The sequence below is a fragment of the Pongo abelii genome, chromosome 11, assembly GCF_028885655.2.
Source record: "Pongo abelii isolate AG06213 chromosome 11, NHGRI_mPonAbe1-v2.0_pri, whole genome shotgun sequence".
In the NCBI taxonomy this organism is placed as follows: domain Eukaryota; kingdom Metazoa; phylum Chordata; class Mammalia; order Primates; family Hominidae; genus Pongo; species Pongo abelii.
The window spans coordinates 29,366,947-29,384,252 of record NC_071996.2 but is presented as its reverse complement, the minus strand read 5'-3'; the positions used below and the strand labels follow the sequence as shown (position 1 = coordinate 29,384,252).

General features: G+C 45.1%; 1 protein-coding gene across 13 annotated transcripts in view; it reads right to left on the bottom strand.

The window, feature by feature from the left end:
* Positions 1–17,306, bottom strand: part of EN1 (engrailed homeobox 1) — an 86,469-nt gene that overhangs the window by 15,200 nt on the left and 53,963 nt on the right. For 5 of the 13 annotated variants that reach the window (XM_063712741.1, XM_063712743.1, XM_063712744.1 and 2 more), the window contains 2 exons: positions 11,521–11,603; positions 539–11,117 (listed from right to left, as the gene is read on the bottom strand). The exons of 6 other annotated variants lie outside the window; for them this stretch is intronic. The gene's annotated coding sequence lies outside the window, so the exon portion shown is untranslated. The remainder of the gene's footprint in view (positions 1–538; positions 11,118–11,520; positions 11,604–17,306) is intronic. 2 more of the 13 variants (XM_063712742.1, XM_054549252.2) reach the window with 2 other exon arrangements.

Here is a 17,306-nt window from a genome sequence, read left to right as displayed (position 1 = left end):
AGGATCTCTAAAAATGGCACGGGATTTATAGTAGATATTTCTGCACACCAATTTTACCCCTTACAATCCTACCCCTATTTTCTCTTCACTCTAATTTCCTCATTTTTGGGGATCTGAGAAATAAGGGAGAAATGTTAGTAATATTTAGTTAATTTAGTATTAGTAATATACAGTTTTTGTTGTGTTGGACCACATGTTGAACTGGCTTGAGCTGCAAGCCCCCTCCCTGAACCCAACACAAAAGAGAGAGGCAGAAGATCCCAGAATCCATCACAGAAAAGGTGGGAACTCCATGAAGAGACAGAAAGTGGTTGAGTCTCATTCCAAAAACAGAAAGATTGCCTGTAGTGTCAGAAGTCTCTGGAGCCACTAACAGGTGATAGAAAATGAGAAATGATCATAAAAGAAATGAAGCAAATACATAAAATGAGAGGAAATCTGCGTGGACAAAAACTATGTTTGCCATGGTTTGCCATGAATCACTCAACCCAATTTTGTGTACCTGAGTGCCAAATAAAGAAACAATTACAAAACTTACCGGGAAAAGATGCAATTGTGGTTAAGTAGAAAGCATTTCATGAGCATCAGTTGTTACTGTGGAGTATTTATTTGATCCTTATTTGAAGCCTTGTAAGATAAGCAGGATAAGCATCATTATTCCCATTTTACTAATAAAAAAAAATGAGACCCAGGATGTCTAATTTGAAGAGGCCATTTAAATCTACCTGAGGATTCAGGCTCGACTGCCTGACCCAGGGTCCAGCAGAACAAAGGAGGAAACTTCTGAGAGATCACCTCTTAATAGGGAGTCAGCCTCTAGGGGCCAAAGGTCAGCTGCTGTAAGAGTACGAGAGGATATGGCATGATTTGGGGACTTTCTCTGCAAGTTTTGCTTGTATTAATTGGTATTATCAGTTGAACAGTGTCCCCCAACAAAGATGTTTGAGTCCCCAGTACCTCAGAATATAATCTTATTTATTTCTGTCTTTTTTTTTGTAAGCATACATTGAGAATATTTTATAAAAACATGTTTCTTTTTCCATTGAGGCCCATGCAGCCAAATAGAGAAAACCAGCAATAAAAGGTGAATATCAGCATATATATATTGTTTGTTTGTTTGTCTGTTTTTGCGACAGTCTTGCTGTGTCGCCCAGGCTAGAGTGCAATGGCACGATCTTGGCTCACTGCAACCTCCACCTCCCAAGTTCAAGTGATTCTCCTGCCTCAGCCTCCTGAGTACCTGGGATTATAGGCACATGCCACTAGGCCTGGCTAATTTTTGCATTTTTAGTAGAGACAGCAGGGTTTCACCATGTTGGTCAGGCTGGTCTTGAACTCCTGACCTCATGATTCACCCATCTCGGCCTCCCAAAGTGCTGGGATTACAGGCATGAGCCACCATGCCTGGCCATCAGCATATATTCTTTTGTTTGTTTGTTTGTTTTGTTTTGTTTTGAGATGGAGTCTCGCTCTGTGGCCCAGGCTGGAGTGCAGCGGCGCGCGATCTCGGCTCACTGCAAGCTCCGCCTCCCGGGTTCACGCCGTTCTCCTGCCTAAGCCTCCTGAGTTGCTGGGACTACAGGCACCCACCACCATGCCCTGCTAATTTTTTGTATTTTTAGTGGAGACGGGGTTTCACCGTGTTAGCCAGAATCTCCTGACCTCATGATCCGCCCACCTCGGCCTCCCAAAGTGCTGGGATTACAGGCGTGAGCCACCGACCCTGGCACATCAGCATATATTCTTTAAGGTGCATCATAAACTGTTTTTTCAGTGAACTGAAGACCTTGACAGAAAAAATCTTTGTACACGCACATTGAGAATTTTTTTTTGTTTTTGAGATGGAGTCTCGCTCTGTTGCTCAGGCTGGAGTGCAGTGGCACGATCTTGGCTCACTGCAAGCTCCGTCTCCCGGGTTCACGCCATTCTCCTGCTTCAGCCTCCCGAGTAGCTGGGACTACAGGCGCCCGCCACCACGCCCGGCTAATTTTTTGTATTTTTAGTAAAGACGGGGTTTCACCGTGTTAGCCAGGATGGTCTGGATCTCCTGACCTCGTGATCTGCCCACCTCGGCCTCCCAAAGTGCTGGGATTACAGGCGTGAGCCACTGTGCCTGGCCGAGAATATGTTGTTAAGACATGTTTCTTTCTTCATTGGGCCTTATGAGGCCAGAATGTGACCTTATTTCAAAATAAGGTCACTGCAGATGCAATTAGTTAAATTAAGATTAGGTCATACTGGAGTAGGGCTGGCCCTTAATCCAGTAGAATTGGTGTCCTTATAAAGAGGAGAAATTTGAACACAGAGACAGGCATGTGGGGAGAACACCATGTGACAATGAAGGCAGAGATCAGGGTGATGCCTCTAGGAGCCAAGGAATGCCAAAGATGACCAGCAACTACCAGAAGCTACAGGAGTGGCATGCAACAGACTACCCTTACAACCTCAGAAGGAGCAAACCCTATCAACATCTTGATTTTGGACTTCTCGCCTCCAGAATTGTGACAGAATAAATTATTGTTATTTTAAGCCATTCAGTTTGTCATCTTTTGTTACAGCAGCCCTAGACAGTCAGGGTATGCTGAACCGCTGTAACCAACACACCCAAGATGTGTAATGGCTCCAACACAACCAAAGTTTACAGTAACAGTCCAAGGCCAATTTCCATTGGTGGGCACCTCTACTACACACGGTCATTTAGACATCCAAGCTAACAGAGGGTTTGCCATCTTTAACAGTGGTTTCCCAAGACTGCCTTTGCCCTACCATTCTAGTCCATGGGAACAGAAAACAGAAGAGGTTTGATAAGCTGGCCAAAAATGGCTATATCACTTCTGGTCACATTTTCTTGAAGAGAACTTAGTAATATGGCTCTACTCAGTTGCAATGGGGATACATGCAATATGGTGCAGCTGAAGGAGAGCTAGTGATTCTTCTGCAATGATGAAAGCTGCTATTTGAAAAGGGGGCAGTGAGAGAGCTTATTTCCAGGAATGCAAAAGCCAGGGAGTTAGAGAAACAGTGTCCAACTCCTCCACCAGTCTTGAGGATAATGTAATTTAAGAGATGGATCAGGTCAAGACTTTTGAAAAAAAGAATAGAAAACTAGGGCAAAGCAAAGGCCCTAGGAAGATGGCAAGCCTCCTGCAAGGTTTAGCTATTAGAAAACTCATGGGAATGCCCTATTATTATATCCAGATGTTCTAAGGAAATTTCAACCCAACTCTGCCCCAAGGCATAGGCTCCAGAAAGAATCATCCTGCTTACAGCACCAGGCCTCTGATTCAAAGAACTTGAGAGAGAATAAAGTTAGCACAGCATAGCCAGAACTGAAGTCCTGTAAGGACCCCCATAAAGTAGACATCAGGGCCCAAGAGATTCATCAAAGGAGACCCAGCTTGTTAATTGGTTTCCTGGTAAACAGTCAAGAACCTGGGTTTGGTGGGTTCAGGAGTCAGATAGAGCTGGGAATAAATCCTCCTTTATGGCTTTGGGCAACTTATGCATGTGTTAGGAATGAATGTGCCCCCCTAAAATTCGTATGTCGAAATCCTACCCCCCAATGTGATGGTAGGAGGTGAAACTTTTGAGAAGTAATTAGTTAATAAGGATTGACAGCTCAGGAATGGAATTCACACCTTTATAAGAAGAAAAATGAGAGATGATTTATCTAGGTCATGTGAGGATACAACAAAAAGACAGCCATCTACAAATCTAGCTGAGTTCCTTCACTAGCTATTGGATCTATTGGTGCCTTGATCTTGGACTTCCCAGCCCCCAGAACAGTGGAAAATAAAACCGTGTTATTTAAACTACCCAGTATTGTATTAAGTTTTAGCAACCCAAACTAACTAGACAGCATCCTCTCAGAGCATTAGTTTTCTCCAGGGCATAGAGGTGACAATAACCAACTTGCAGGGTCACTGTGCAGGGTAAATGAAACAAGATCCATCTCTGTGGCCATTCATTATCTTCTTTTTTCACCTCCCCTTCAATTTTGGGATAAGTGCAGTAGATTCCAGTATTGCTTTCTTATAACAAAGTGTATCTAAAAGTAGACAATAGAATCTGCAGTGAGATCAGGTTTGACAGCACATTTCACACTTTCATGTGATAGAAATGTACATCATTTCTCTGCCCACACCCTGCACCCATTACAGCCTCTGTCCTCACTCTTTTCCACCCAAAAAAATTCCTTCCATTCTCCAAGGCCAAAGTTACATCCACCTCTACTGTGAATGCTACTCAAATTTTCAAATAGAATTTGATGTTTCCAACCTTAATAAAAACTCCCTGAGGACAGGGATTTTGTCTATTGTGTTCACTGCTATATCCTCACCAGTTGGGAAACTACCTAGTACATAGTAGGTGTCAATTTATATCTGTTAAACGAATTGATTACTTAATTAGTTAAACTTTCTCCTCTCTGAGACCTACTCATACTACCACTATTCATTCATTCTCTCTTTCCCTCAATAAGTATCATGTTCCCATTGTGCAAGGCATTGTGGCAATGTGAGAAAGGCCATGGAAACAGATCTGCCCCCAAGGAGCTTGCAGTCAATGAGAGGACACCAGACATAAACTATATGTATACATATAACAAAAATAATGCCTGGTGGGAGCACCAATATTGCACAGGCATTGTTCAGATGAGAGAAAAGTTGCCTTCAGCTGGAGTGATGGGATGGAGGAAACATTACCAAATATGGGGCCCTGATTTTTTGTTTGTTTGTTTTTGAGATAGGGTCTCACACTCTGTCACCCAGGCTAGAGTCCGGTGGCACGATCACAGCTTACTGCAGCCTCCATGTGCTGGGCCCTGGGCTCAAGAGACCCTCCTACCTCAGACTCCTGAGTAGTTGGGACTACAGGTGTGCATCACTACATCTGACTAATTTTTAAAATTTTTAGTAGAAAGGGGATCTGGCTATGCTGCCCAGGCTGGTCTTGAACTCCTGAGCTCAAGCAGGCCTCCAGCCTCAGCCTCCCAAAGTGCTGGAATTACTGGCACGAGCCACCTCATTCTGCCATAGGTCCCTGATTTTAACACATCTGTACTACACATCTTGTCATGTACTTTCTTGGTGACTCCTACACTGGCCCACAACACACTGGAAACAGCATCACCCCTTCATCTTTGGGGTCCTTCACCCGACTTCCTGTGCCTACCACAGAAAAGTTACTTGAACATAGGATGATTTAAAAATAAGGTTCTTATGCCAGGCGCGGTGGCTCACTCCTGTAATCCCAGCACTTTTGGAGGCTGAGGCAGGTGGATTACTTGAGGTTAGGAGTTCAAGACCTGGTAGAGCATGTCTGGGTTGCAGGAGGAAATGCAGCAGAATGTCTCTCCCTTTTAGAAGGTGAGTAACTTCTGGAACAATGCCAGCTCAACACAAGTTTTCATTTTCCCCTTGAGTTTGGTTTGAGGGTTTTTGCTCCAGTTCTGCTGCCAGAGCCAGAGGCTGAATCTGGAGGCCTGACATTTGATTCTTACAGGTATCATTTTCTAAGTTGCAATAGAAATACAGACATTCTCACTTGTAACTTGGCTAGGAGTACATGTGTGGATGGACATGGAAGCAAGTATGTGGAGTCTGGAGAGAACAGGCATTTATCCACAACCACTTGATTGTTACCTTCTTGTCAGGGGCAAATCATTTTGTAATATCCGGCCCACACCCTTGTTAAACCATCCCTTGCCCAAAATTCATCTGTGCTAATTGGGCCTTAATGAAGACAAAGGTCTCAGTTAAATAACATACCATTATAGTAGGAATAAGACTTCACAACCAAAGAATCTCCATCAATTTTCCTGTCTCAAAAAATGCTAGCCCTCATAAATCCAGCAAACACTGGTGCATATAGAAAAAGCAATGAACTAGAAGCCAGGAAACCTGAGCCAGGTCCAGGCCCAACTCAAGTCCTACTCAAACCCTACCTCCTCTATAATGTTGTTCTGACTTCTGTATCCTGCACCCATCTATCTTATCTTGGAATTTTTATTTTGCTGACAACTTGTTTCAAATGATTTTCATAATGTGTTTAGCACATGCTTTGATACACAGTTGGCTCCAGTGTGTGTTTACTCCTACTATCATCATTATTACCACATACCTCACCCCTGAATATATTCCCTCTTTAATTATGCTCTCAAAATGTCATGTTTTACCATCTTATATTACAAAAAAAGTCTTCACTGTTGAGAGAAAGAACTTAGATCTGTACCCCCTGAGTATAGACCAAATGCTTCATATTATTATTTTCTAATTTTGCTTCTCACTTTTGAAAACATAGCAGCATATGCATGCAAGTATCTATGAGTATAAGAAGAAAACGTAGGAAAATCCTTTGTAACATCTAACATCAGTGGACCATATGGCAGACATGGCTGTAATCTTCAAAATTCTGTCCAACAAAGAAATGTGTTAAGCAGGAATCTTTAAATAAATAAAAATAGTCAGGCTCAGAATAAAGGAATAATAGGTAAAGAAAATATGCAAACTAAGGACAAAAAAAGGCAGAAGATCATAGTGGACCACAAGTATTTACAAGTATAATACAAAGGCTGTGGTTGATGATTTGTGTGACTTTTTTTAATAGAAGAGGTGACAGGGAAGTGGAGAGAAAGGTATATAGTACGAATGATCTGAGATAAAACAGACTCACATAATCAGAATTGCTTTGAACTATCATAAGTCAATAATAATGTGAGAATGTGGAAAGGATTTGGAAGAAATTTGCAAACAGGATCTATGATGAAAGGTAAAACCCTCATGTGTATTGTTAGCCCAGAGCTGGAGAAAAGAATAAAGGGTGATGTGGCAATTTTCATCTGTGGGCAGGCAGACAGAAAATGTTGGGGATCTGTTCTCTCACTCCATTGAGTCCCAACACGAAGTAAATGGTCCACAGAAAGAATTTAGGTTCAACGTCAGGATTAATTTCCTGGCCATGAGGGTTGTTAAATGCTAAAGTGGTTGACCCACAGACAGTAGGCACTTACCTTCATTGACACTCTTTTAAAGGGAAAATGAAGGAAAAAGACACTTCTGTCTGAAACAACTCAGGTGAAGTCTGTCTTGAAGCACAGGGATGCTCCATATGACCGTTGAAACCTCGTGTCCTCATCTATAAGTTACTAGACACACATACTTCTGTAAGTGGGACTATTCAAGAGATAACTACCACACACTTGCAAATTATATTATGCCTCGGTGCACACTACTCCCTGCAATTATCCTAGAAGGTAAACGTGTGTCTGGCATCACCAATAACCATCACCATCAAAATATAAGCATCTTTAGGAACAAATCCAGATTAACCAAGCTCAACAATCACCACAATGGTGTTCTGTAGTTGTCCATAGAGATGGCCATTGCCTATTCAATTTAGCAAGTAGTGCAAGAACAAGCTGAAACTGTCCCACCTAGGCTCAATCTGCCATGCCTGGCGATGTGGGCACAGTCTTCGTTGGTGAGTACACATTGATTGCTTACAGGTAGGAGACTCAGATCTTAGTCTTGTCTGATTCCAATCTGCTATGAGGCATCAGAGATGCCTCCTTGCTTCTCTGACACAGTGTTCCCACCCATGAAATGGGCTGTAAAAAAGGACTGTTGTAAATTAGGAACAGATATGATTCTGAAAAATAATAAAGCTCAAGACAATGTGTGGGGTCATTACTGTTAAAAGTGGGTTTCACTGAAGGAGTACTCTGTTAGGTAAGAAGGCACTGATTGGGTTGAACTTGCTGGCAGTCACTGAAAGTAGCATTAGGCCTGGCTAAAGGGAAGGCCAGGGTGAGTCCTTGGTTTTACAAATGCAATTAGCTCCTTGTGGATGAGCCAAGAGCATGCTCTCTTTCAGCTTTAGTAGCACACACATTTTAGACAACAGGTCCATTTAAAGATCCTGCCCTGGTTAGCAACTGGCTGATCGCTTTTCAAAGAAAATGATACCTGCATGGAACCTGAACAGAGAAAATAATGAGGAGAAACATTAATGACCCAATTTTCCAGCAACTCAAAAAAATCATTTCCTCACGAGAATGTGCAGCTGTGCTGGAGACTGTGTGATGCTTTGCTTGATTTGTATTATTATGATGATAGTTTGTGAAAACGGCCCCCGTGAGGGCCTTTTTGAGTTTTAGATCAGTAATTTGTGGAAGTAGTCCTAGAAAAATACCCTTCTCCTTCTCCCACAATCTTGCGTAAGAACACTATGCAGCCTTTCTGGTCCCCCTGACTTGGTAGCAGAAAGTCAAAAGGGTGAAAGTGAATTTGCCAAAATTGGACTTAAAAGGGTTTGGGGGGCCATCAGGGAAATACACTGTCTGTTGAGGTGGAACCAAACCATCACATGGGCAGAAATACAAGGCTGGTGCTCACTGCCAGGTGACAGCTGGCAGGTGGTGAGCAATTATTGCATCTTTTTGCACTTTTTTTTCAAATTGATGTAGATACAGTAAGATGGTTTGGTGCACAAAGCAAAGGATTTGGAGATAGGAAAACTGGGGTCTGCCACAAACAGACTGGGAGACCTCTCGGCAAGCCTTCCTTGGGTTTCAGTTTCCCCAACTACAAATAAGAGAGATCAGACTAGATCAGTGAGGGCAGAGAGAGCTCTCCTCCCACGTCTGTCCAGTTGATGGACAGTGTGGCTGCTCAGGCATTACATTGAAAGGGATCCTCAGGCTGCATCCAGCTCACTAGGAAAGAGTGCCATGATCGATTCATGATGCCTGCCATGGGTGCAGATAGCAGCGGTAGACACGATGCTGTGGATTTACCATCTTTGAAGTGGACCAGTCCAGGGCCTCCCAGCATTGGATTCCAGCAGCATGAGTCTGTGAAGCCTTTATAGAGTTCATCTGAGCTCAAAAACAAATAATCAACCCCCTTCCTTATGTAGACCTACCTGTAGGTTCTGCTAGTTTTAACTGCCCCCACCTCCAAATTGCTTGCTCTGAAATGCCTTCACAGGCCTTGTCCTGATTGGCTCTCATCCCCTGCACACACTTCACTCAGTCATAACCTCACCCTGTCATTTCACGTGGTCTGAGATGATACCCACCAAAAAGATGAACAAGGGTTAATTTTTTTCATGAAATACCGAGTAACAAAGCTACATCACATGACTAAAGCTACCTAATGTGTTATAAACAGACACAAGCTCTTGAATCGGGAGTCCTGGATTCTAGCCCCAAACTTGCCATAAACTTGAAGCCTCTCTCTGTCCCCCACTGGACCTTGGGCAATTTCCTCACTCTCTCTAGACTTCGGCTTCCTCATCTGAAAAGTGACAGAGAGCTAAGGTCAATGGTCTCAGAAGCCCCTGGAAGGTTATGTTTGAGACTCCTCCCTAAGTCCTGAGGATGGCATTGGGAAAGCCCATACCCAGCCCCACTAACTCTTGGGGTCCTAATGGAATAGAAATTCAAGACTAAAGGACCACAGACCCAAGACTGAACCCACACAGCAAGCACATGCTGTCACGCCACAGCCCATCTGAAGGACTCCAAATCCTCACTTTTCCAACCCTGGTGGGTAAGCCCCAAAACCTCTCCTGTGGAGGACACGCTTGGCCTCCCTCCTTTCTCCCCACTCCCAGTCCAGACTTCCTCCCTGCCCAGCATGCCCCAAGGGGATTGAGTGGGGCTCCTCTAGCCTGCCTTTGGCCATCGAAGCCCAAGGTGCTGCCTCTCAGGTCTCGTTTCTGCAGTGCTGTCTCCACAAGGGGATTCCCTGAACACCTGAGTAAGCATGTTTCCAGGCAAAAGGAGCAAGTTCAGGGAGACATTATCCCCAGGAGAAGCACAGGCTGCAGTTAGCAGATGCTTGAAAAGGGTGTAGAAAATCCCAGGGCTGGCTGTGCTGCGGTGAGGGGTCAAGGCTGGCAGTGCCATAGGCCTCCCACAGCTCCCCATCTGCCACAGTTTCCCTACCCAGAGCAGCTCCTGAAAGAGCACTCTGTCATCCTTACAGAAGAGGAAAAGGCAAGGAAGAGTGACATGCAGGTGCCTGCTGCATGCCAGGTGCTGGAGTTCATGTGCATCATCAAAATCGAAAATCATGACAACCCGGCCAGGTGGATACTGCCAGCCCCATTTCACAGATGAGAAGACTGGGGCTCAGAGGTAAAGTGACTTCCCTGAGCATTTCCCCAGAGGACAAAGGAATCCTAGAGTGATACAATATGTTCACCTATGTCGAAGGATGGGAATGATATGGGTGGGAGGAAATGATCAAGCAATTTGGCATGACAGAATGATGCCCTTTCCAAATGGTCAGAGTGAGCCGTCCCCACTGGGCTTCTCTCTCCCTCTCCTCCACATCAGCATTGCCCTGGCTGGAGATGCACAGGCAATTGAGAAGATTATCTTAGCAAAGGATGCTCTGAACAGAGCTTCTGACCCCAGGGCCTCATGACAAGAGAAACAAATGGGCTGCAGCCACCGACCCTTTTAAAGGAGGGGCAGCCAAAAGGCCAGCCAGGACAGGGAAGAGGTGAACTCAGACCCTGTGCTCGGGCCAGGAGCTGCGTGCAGCCGCCCTGGGGCTAACTGCCCCGTGCCCGAGTGAAGTTAATAAAGTTGCATCCTAATAGTTTCCGAGGTCTCCTGGGTTTCCATTCCCAAAGGGGCCAGGCATCAGGAATGTACTTTGTTCATTTATTTTGGCAAGTTTAGCTCTGTATGCTCCTCACTGCGCTTCCTAGTCTGTTTTGCAAGCTTAATAAAGTCTTCGTAATGAGGCTCCCCTTCAGTGAGGCTGTGCAGAAGCCACTGAGAAACGGGGCAAAAGTGACAGATTTTTTCTTTTTTCTTTTTTTTTTTTTTTACTTAAACAATTATTGCATTTGCAAGAAAGAGAAGGACTAATGAGCCTCTATTCCATTTAGAGGCTATATTTCTCATTTCCATAGGGCATATCTCCCAGGGGCACCCAATTTCTATTTGATGATTTCCAAGTTGAGTTTTTACCTGATCACTCTCAGGAAATGAGGTTCAGGAAGAACAGACACATTCTCAAAGGCTGGCAAAGGCGTCATCCACTCAGGGGTGGCCACATCTCCATGTGGCTCCTTCTGTGTGGCTAGCTCTGTGCTAGGTGCTGAGGGAAGCCACAAAAGGAAGTGACAAGCAGACAGAGGTGGAGGCACTACCACGGCCCTCCCAGGGATGGGATGGGGTGGGTGAGGTTTATGCATACAAAACAATTAGGCGACAGCACACACAGTCTAAACCCAAGGGCTGGATTGAGTGGTACATTTGGGAAGAGCGGCTGCAACTCACTGCAGGGAAGTGACTATGGGACTAATGTTTCTCAGAGAAAGCTCCCTGGAAGAGGGTCTTGACTCTGGTCTTGAAGGAAAAAGGAAAGGAATGAGAATGACTATTTGCTGAACATCATGTTAGATACATTATGTAATCCACTAACCCTATGCTATGAGTGTTGAAATTATCCTATTTTTATAGATGGGGAGATTAAAACCCAGAGAGGTTAAGCAACTTACCCACGGTCCCACAGCAGAGTCAGGATTTAAACCCCAAGTGTCCAGCTCCAAAGCCCATGCATTTCCACTCTTCCTTAAGATTTCTGGAAAGTGTAGGGCTTGGATTAGCAGGAGAGATTTAGGAAGTTCTCAGACAGAGAAGAAAAATAAAATAAACTAAAAAATGATGAATGCTCAATCTCTAAAGATCAAGGTCAAGGTGTCTGCAAACCAACTGTAAATTTTAGAAAGACCCAATTGAAGCTTGAAGAAAATGTTGTCCATCAAGGAGAGCTCTACTTTACCTGTTGTATTATTTTCCTTGATCTGCCATGACAAATGACCACAACTGGGTGGTTAAAACTTTAGAAAGGTATCTCCTCATAGCTCTGGAGGCCAGAGGCTGAAATTAAGGTGTGACAGGACCATCATCCCTCTGAAGGCTCTAAAAGAGGACCCTTCCTTGTCTTTCCCAGCTCCTGGTGCCTCCTGCTGTTCCAGAGTTTTTGGCAGCATCATTCCCATCTCTGCCCCTCTCCGCACATGATATTCTTCCCAGTGTCACTCTGTGTCTTTTTCTCTTTTGTCTGTCTCTTATTTTTTTTGAGATGGAGTCTCTTTGTATGGCCAGGCTGGAGTGCAGTGGTGCAATCTTGGCCTCTGCCTCCCGGATTCAAGCGATTCTCCTGCCTCAGTCTCCTGAGTAGCTGGGATTACAGGCGCGTGCCACCACGCCCAGCTAATTTTTGTATCTTTAGTGAAAATGGGGTTTCACCATGTTGGCCAGGATGGTCTCAATCTCTTGACCTCATGATCCGCCCACCAGAGCCTCCCAAAGTGCTGGGATTACAGGCATGAGCCACCATGCCCGCCCTGTTTTGTCTAAGAGCCCTGGTCATTGGATTTAACTCTCCCACCTCCAACCCAGAATGATCTCATCTTGAGATCTTTAGCTTAATCATGCCTGCAAAGACCCTGTTTACAAATAAGGCCACATTCACAAGCACTGGCAGTTAATACTTGGACACATCAGGCCTGTAATTCCAGTACTTTGGGAGGCCGAGGCGGGCTGATCAATTCAGGCTAGGAGTTCGAGACCAGCCTGGCCAACATGGCAAAACCCCATCTCCACTAAAAACACAAAAATTAGCTGGGTGTTGTGGCGCACACCTGTAATCCCAGCTGCTTGGAAGGCTGACACAGGCAGAGGTTGCAGTGAGCTGAGGTCGTGCCACTGCACTCCAGCCTGGGCAACAGCATGAGACTGTCAAAAAAACAAAACAAAACAAAACAAAACTTGGACACATCTTTTTGTGGGGACACAATTCAACCCACTACACCTGTCATGTTGAAAGGGTCACTGAATCCATTTTGAATCCCAAGTGACTGTACAGCAACCAGACGTATGAAGCAGTTTAACAAGGGATCAGGGACCTCCCAGTGGAGGGCAGGACATGCAGGGTAACTCCTGTGGCCTCTCCCCTGCAGCCCTCGGGGTGCTGTGACTGGTCTTACCCTTGGGTGCTGCACATTCTCCTTTGCCTTCCACCTTTTGTAATGTGTTTTGGATGCATATTTTCAAGGCAGCATCATAGAAGAGAAAGGAAGGAGCTTCGGAGTCAGATGACCTGAGTTCAAATCTGTGACCTTGAATAAGTCATTTACCTGCTCTAGCCTCAGTTTCTCCAACTGTAACATGGGGAAATCATAGTCCTTCTCTCATCAGGGTGTCATAAGGATTGAGAAAATGACGCACGCAAACTCAGCAGAGGGCCTGGTGCATAGTGAGTGCTTATTAAATGTGAGATCTTTATTTTATATATCCCTGTGGCTCCAGCACCTAGCCCTGCATTCAGCCTGCCTTGAGCATTAGCAGATGATGGCTGAATGGTTGTACACATAAATAGAAGCAGCTGGAGCTCTAGAATCATGAAAGGTGGTGGATGCCGTGGATTGGTTTGTTCAACCACCTTAGCTCTCTACTTCCCAGGTTACTTCCTATACTGCAGAGGACAGAAAGCCAGAAAAACCACATGGGCCAGAGTCCTTTTCACCTGGTGTATTGGATACAGTTTTGTGTTCTGGCAATAAGACTTAGAAGGCAGAAATGAAATGTAGGCCCTTTAGGTGTTTTTATTTTCTTCCTTCCCTCCTTCTCCCCTTTTCATCCCAACCGCCTCCAACCCTGGTTAACAAAGAAAATCATGGAAATTAAGGAATGTCTACAGCTGCATTTTTGAGTCCCTCTTTCAGCTTCTTGGGTATCCAGGGACAGATAAGGCGATGGAGGCAGCTTATTGATTCCAGTTTCCTGATACCTGGACCATGGCAGCTTCATGGTAGCTCCAGAGGCAGTCACTTCCCTGCCAAGGGTGTTTTATAGTGCTGTACTCAGGACCCATTCCTGGAGGCCCAGACTGGAGCCTATTCCTCCAGCCCTTCCAGTGTTTTTGTAAACATCTGCTATAGACTGAATGTGTGTGTCTCCCAGAGAGAATTCTTATGTTAAAGTTCTAACTTCCTATGTGATGGAGTTCAGAGGTGAGACTTTTGGAAGGTGGTTAGGTCATGAAGGCAGAGCCCTCACAAAGGAGACTGGTGTCCTTCTAAGCAGGCCTCAGAGAGCTGTCTTGCCCCTTCGTCCACACAAGGACACAGTGAGAAGGCAGCCTCTGTGACCCTCATCAGACATGGAATCTGCCGGCACTTCGATCTCGGACTTTCCAGCCTCTAGAACTGTGAGAAATAGATGTGTGCTGTTTATAAGCCACCCAGTCTACAGTATTTGTTGCAGCACCCCAAAAGGACTGAAATAGACTCAAATTCTCTCTATTAGATTTCCTTCTGCTCAAATCGTTGATATATGTATCCTTTGGCTGACAATACACTGCCTTCATCACTACACACTATAGTAAATCTTGAAATAAGATTCTGTTGAGTCTGCTAACTTTGTTCTTCTTTTATAAAATTGTTTTGGCTAGCATAGATCCTTTGCTATTCCACATAAATTTTAGAATCAATATGTCGAGTTCTACAGAAAGCTTGCTGGAATTTTGATTGGGATTTTGTTGCATGTTGCTGAAAATATCCTGAGTGGTTTTTGTTTCATGCCCTCCCCCACTGACTAACTAAGGACCCTCCTTGCCCCTTACTTCCAGGCTGTCCTCTCAATTAAGTTAGTCTATGGGTCACAAGTCAAACTAACAACAAAGACAAGAGCTGGTGTAGCCTCTTTCCAAGTCCTGAGCCATTGGGTCCAGCGGACAGCTACTGAAATACACTTCCCAGCTTATTCTTGGTGATTCATGCCTCATTCCCCATTCCCCTCTCCCTTTGCCTGACACTCCATTTTTCTTCCCTCACCTGGCATCCCCACCTCCCCATAGCCCCTTCAGCCACCCACCACTTCAGTTTAAAGCTAAAGGACCTTTAAATCCACATGCAGATTTTTTTTTTTTTTTTTTTTGCACAAGAAAGTCAGCTCTAAACATTTTCCTCTCCCTGCAAAACTCCCTACCCACTGCAACTGCACCACCACCCCAACTCCCTGTCCCAATCCACAAAGCCACAAACACTTGCCCCCAGCCCTAGAAAAAGAGATGGCCGAATCCTTCCTATTCCTGGCCTCTGAATTGCCAGCTTCTCCAGATGGGGAAATATAAAGTGTGAGGCTCCAGAAAGTTCATAAACTTTTATGCAGATTGGTTTTAGTCTGGTTTAAATTAGGCAACAAAATAGAATTTCCAGATGTTCTATTTGGAATTAACTTGGCTACAGAGAAAAGGCTACTAGGAGGAAGACTTGGTAATAGGGTTATTTTTACATTCCAGAAAGAGAGTCACAAAAAGCATATGGAATTCATTAGAAGAGAGGAACCTGCTGGTGGGCACATTAAGAATGCTGTTCTCATTTATTCTGGTTGAGGACATGCAAAGGTGCAATGCAAGAGTCTCAAGCCACTGGGGAAAAAAAAAGGTCCACTGTAGTGGTGGTTTGTCCCAGCAGTCAGCTCAAAGCAGCAAAGGTTCTTGTCTGACATAAGAAACTCTTTGAATATTAGGCCAGTGTTTCTCCAACTTTAATGTGTGTGTGTGAATCCCCAGGGTATCTGTTAAAATGCAGATTCTGCTGAGAGGGTGACACCAATGCTGCTGGGCCACAAGATACACCCGTGGAGCAAGGCACTGGGGTGTTCAAACAAACAGAGCTGGGTAAGAAGGTTCATTCAGACCTACCATGGGCCGGACACATCCCCAAGGGCTGGAGGGGCCCAAAGAGGCAAAGACGGAAAACAAGAGAGTTAGGCATCATCTTAGACTTTAAGAGTAAAGTATAGACAGACAACTAAAGCAAAAGTCAGTAAACAAAGGATTGTAAAAATATGACTAAAAGTTATATGGAAACCCTAGGAGGGAGTGGCTAATTCCAGGGGAACTAGAGAAGGTATCAAGTAAGCCAGCTCTTGAGGACAATGACTTGTCAGAGAGGAAGGGGAAGGACATGCCTTGTAAAAGGAACAGCATGAGCAAATTCACAGGAGGTGTGAAGGTGCCACAGCATGTTTGAGAAACAGAGAGATGTGAGTGGAGCACATGGTGGATGAGAGAAAGGGTTAGAAAAGAAACCAGACAGGAAAACTCCTGGACTCCTGGGAGGCTTGTTAGGGAGCTTGAGGTTAGAGCAAAAGAATCACTGGGCATGTTAGGAAAAAAGAGCAAGGGTGGCTTGGATTTAGGTTGAGGGTGATTATTGCAGGGGAGGGAAGGGGATGCCTTTTTCCTTGCTGAAGATAAGATGAGAGGACTACAGGCCTGGGTGGCAGGAACATTAGCCAACATGAAGACAAGGAATTAGACCTGGTCCACTGTCTCTGCCTTCTCCTTTCCTGCTGAGTTTAAGCCAATCAGCTTGATGGGTTCATGGGTAGACTCAGGGCTCCAGAAACACAAAAGATAGGCAGGTGTCTGGGATTCAGAAAGACAACAGAGAAGGAAAAAAAAAAGAAGGGATTTCAGGGTCAGGGGAAAGGGCTGGACACTTTCATTCGTTCAACTGTGCTGGTCACCTGGATGGGGTTCATGATCTCCACTGGGAAGTTGTTCATGTAAGGATGAATACAGTGTAGCAAAATTAGTGCCTCTGGAGAGGTAGCCCACATGTTGGGAAGCTGCAAGGGTAGTACCTATGCCAGCTGGGGTGGACAGGAAGAGAAGGGAGTCAGGAGAAAGGCCTAACAGAAGTGAACTCCTGGTTGGAGTTTGAAGGACAGGTAGGAGTTAGCCAGGCCAGGAGAAGGAAGAACACTTTAGGCAACTGGAACAGGTAGAAACAGGAAGCGTAGGGCCCTGGAGCCCCATTCAGCATGGGTAACAGGGATGGGTATGGGTTGGGCTTGGTGGATAATGAACGTCAGAGAGAGGCTAGATCTTCAAGGGTCTGGGGTCAGAGCATTAACACTGGAGACTAGCTCATTAACACTGGAGACTAGCCTAGAGTCCCAGCAGGTAGAAATTGGGCATAACAGCAGTGATTCCAAAAAGAGGACCCAGAAGCTTCTTGTGCCAGGGCCACCTGAACCAATTTGCACAACCATGGCCAGGGTTACAGTGGCGTCATGAGACAGGGCCAGGATCCCTCCAAGAGCACTCTTTGGTGAATGCTTTTGGTAAGCGAGTGACGTCAGGGCCTGGTCACAGGGGTCCATGGTATCATGCTTCGAGAATCGTGCTTGCTTCCACTGGAACTCCAAGATCATCGAGGGAGTACAAACAGAGGTGATGGGCTCCGGTGAGGATCCTTAAGCCTAA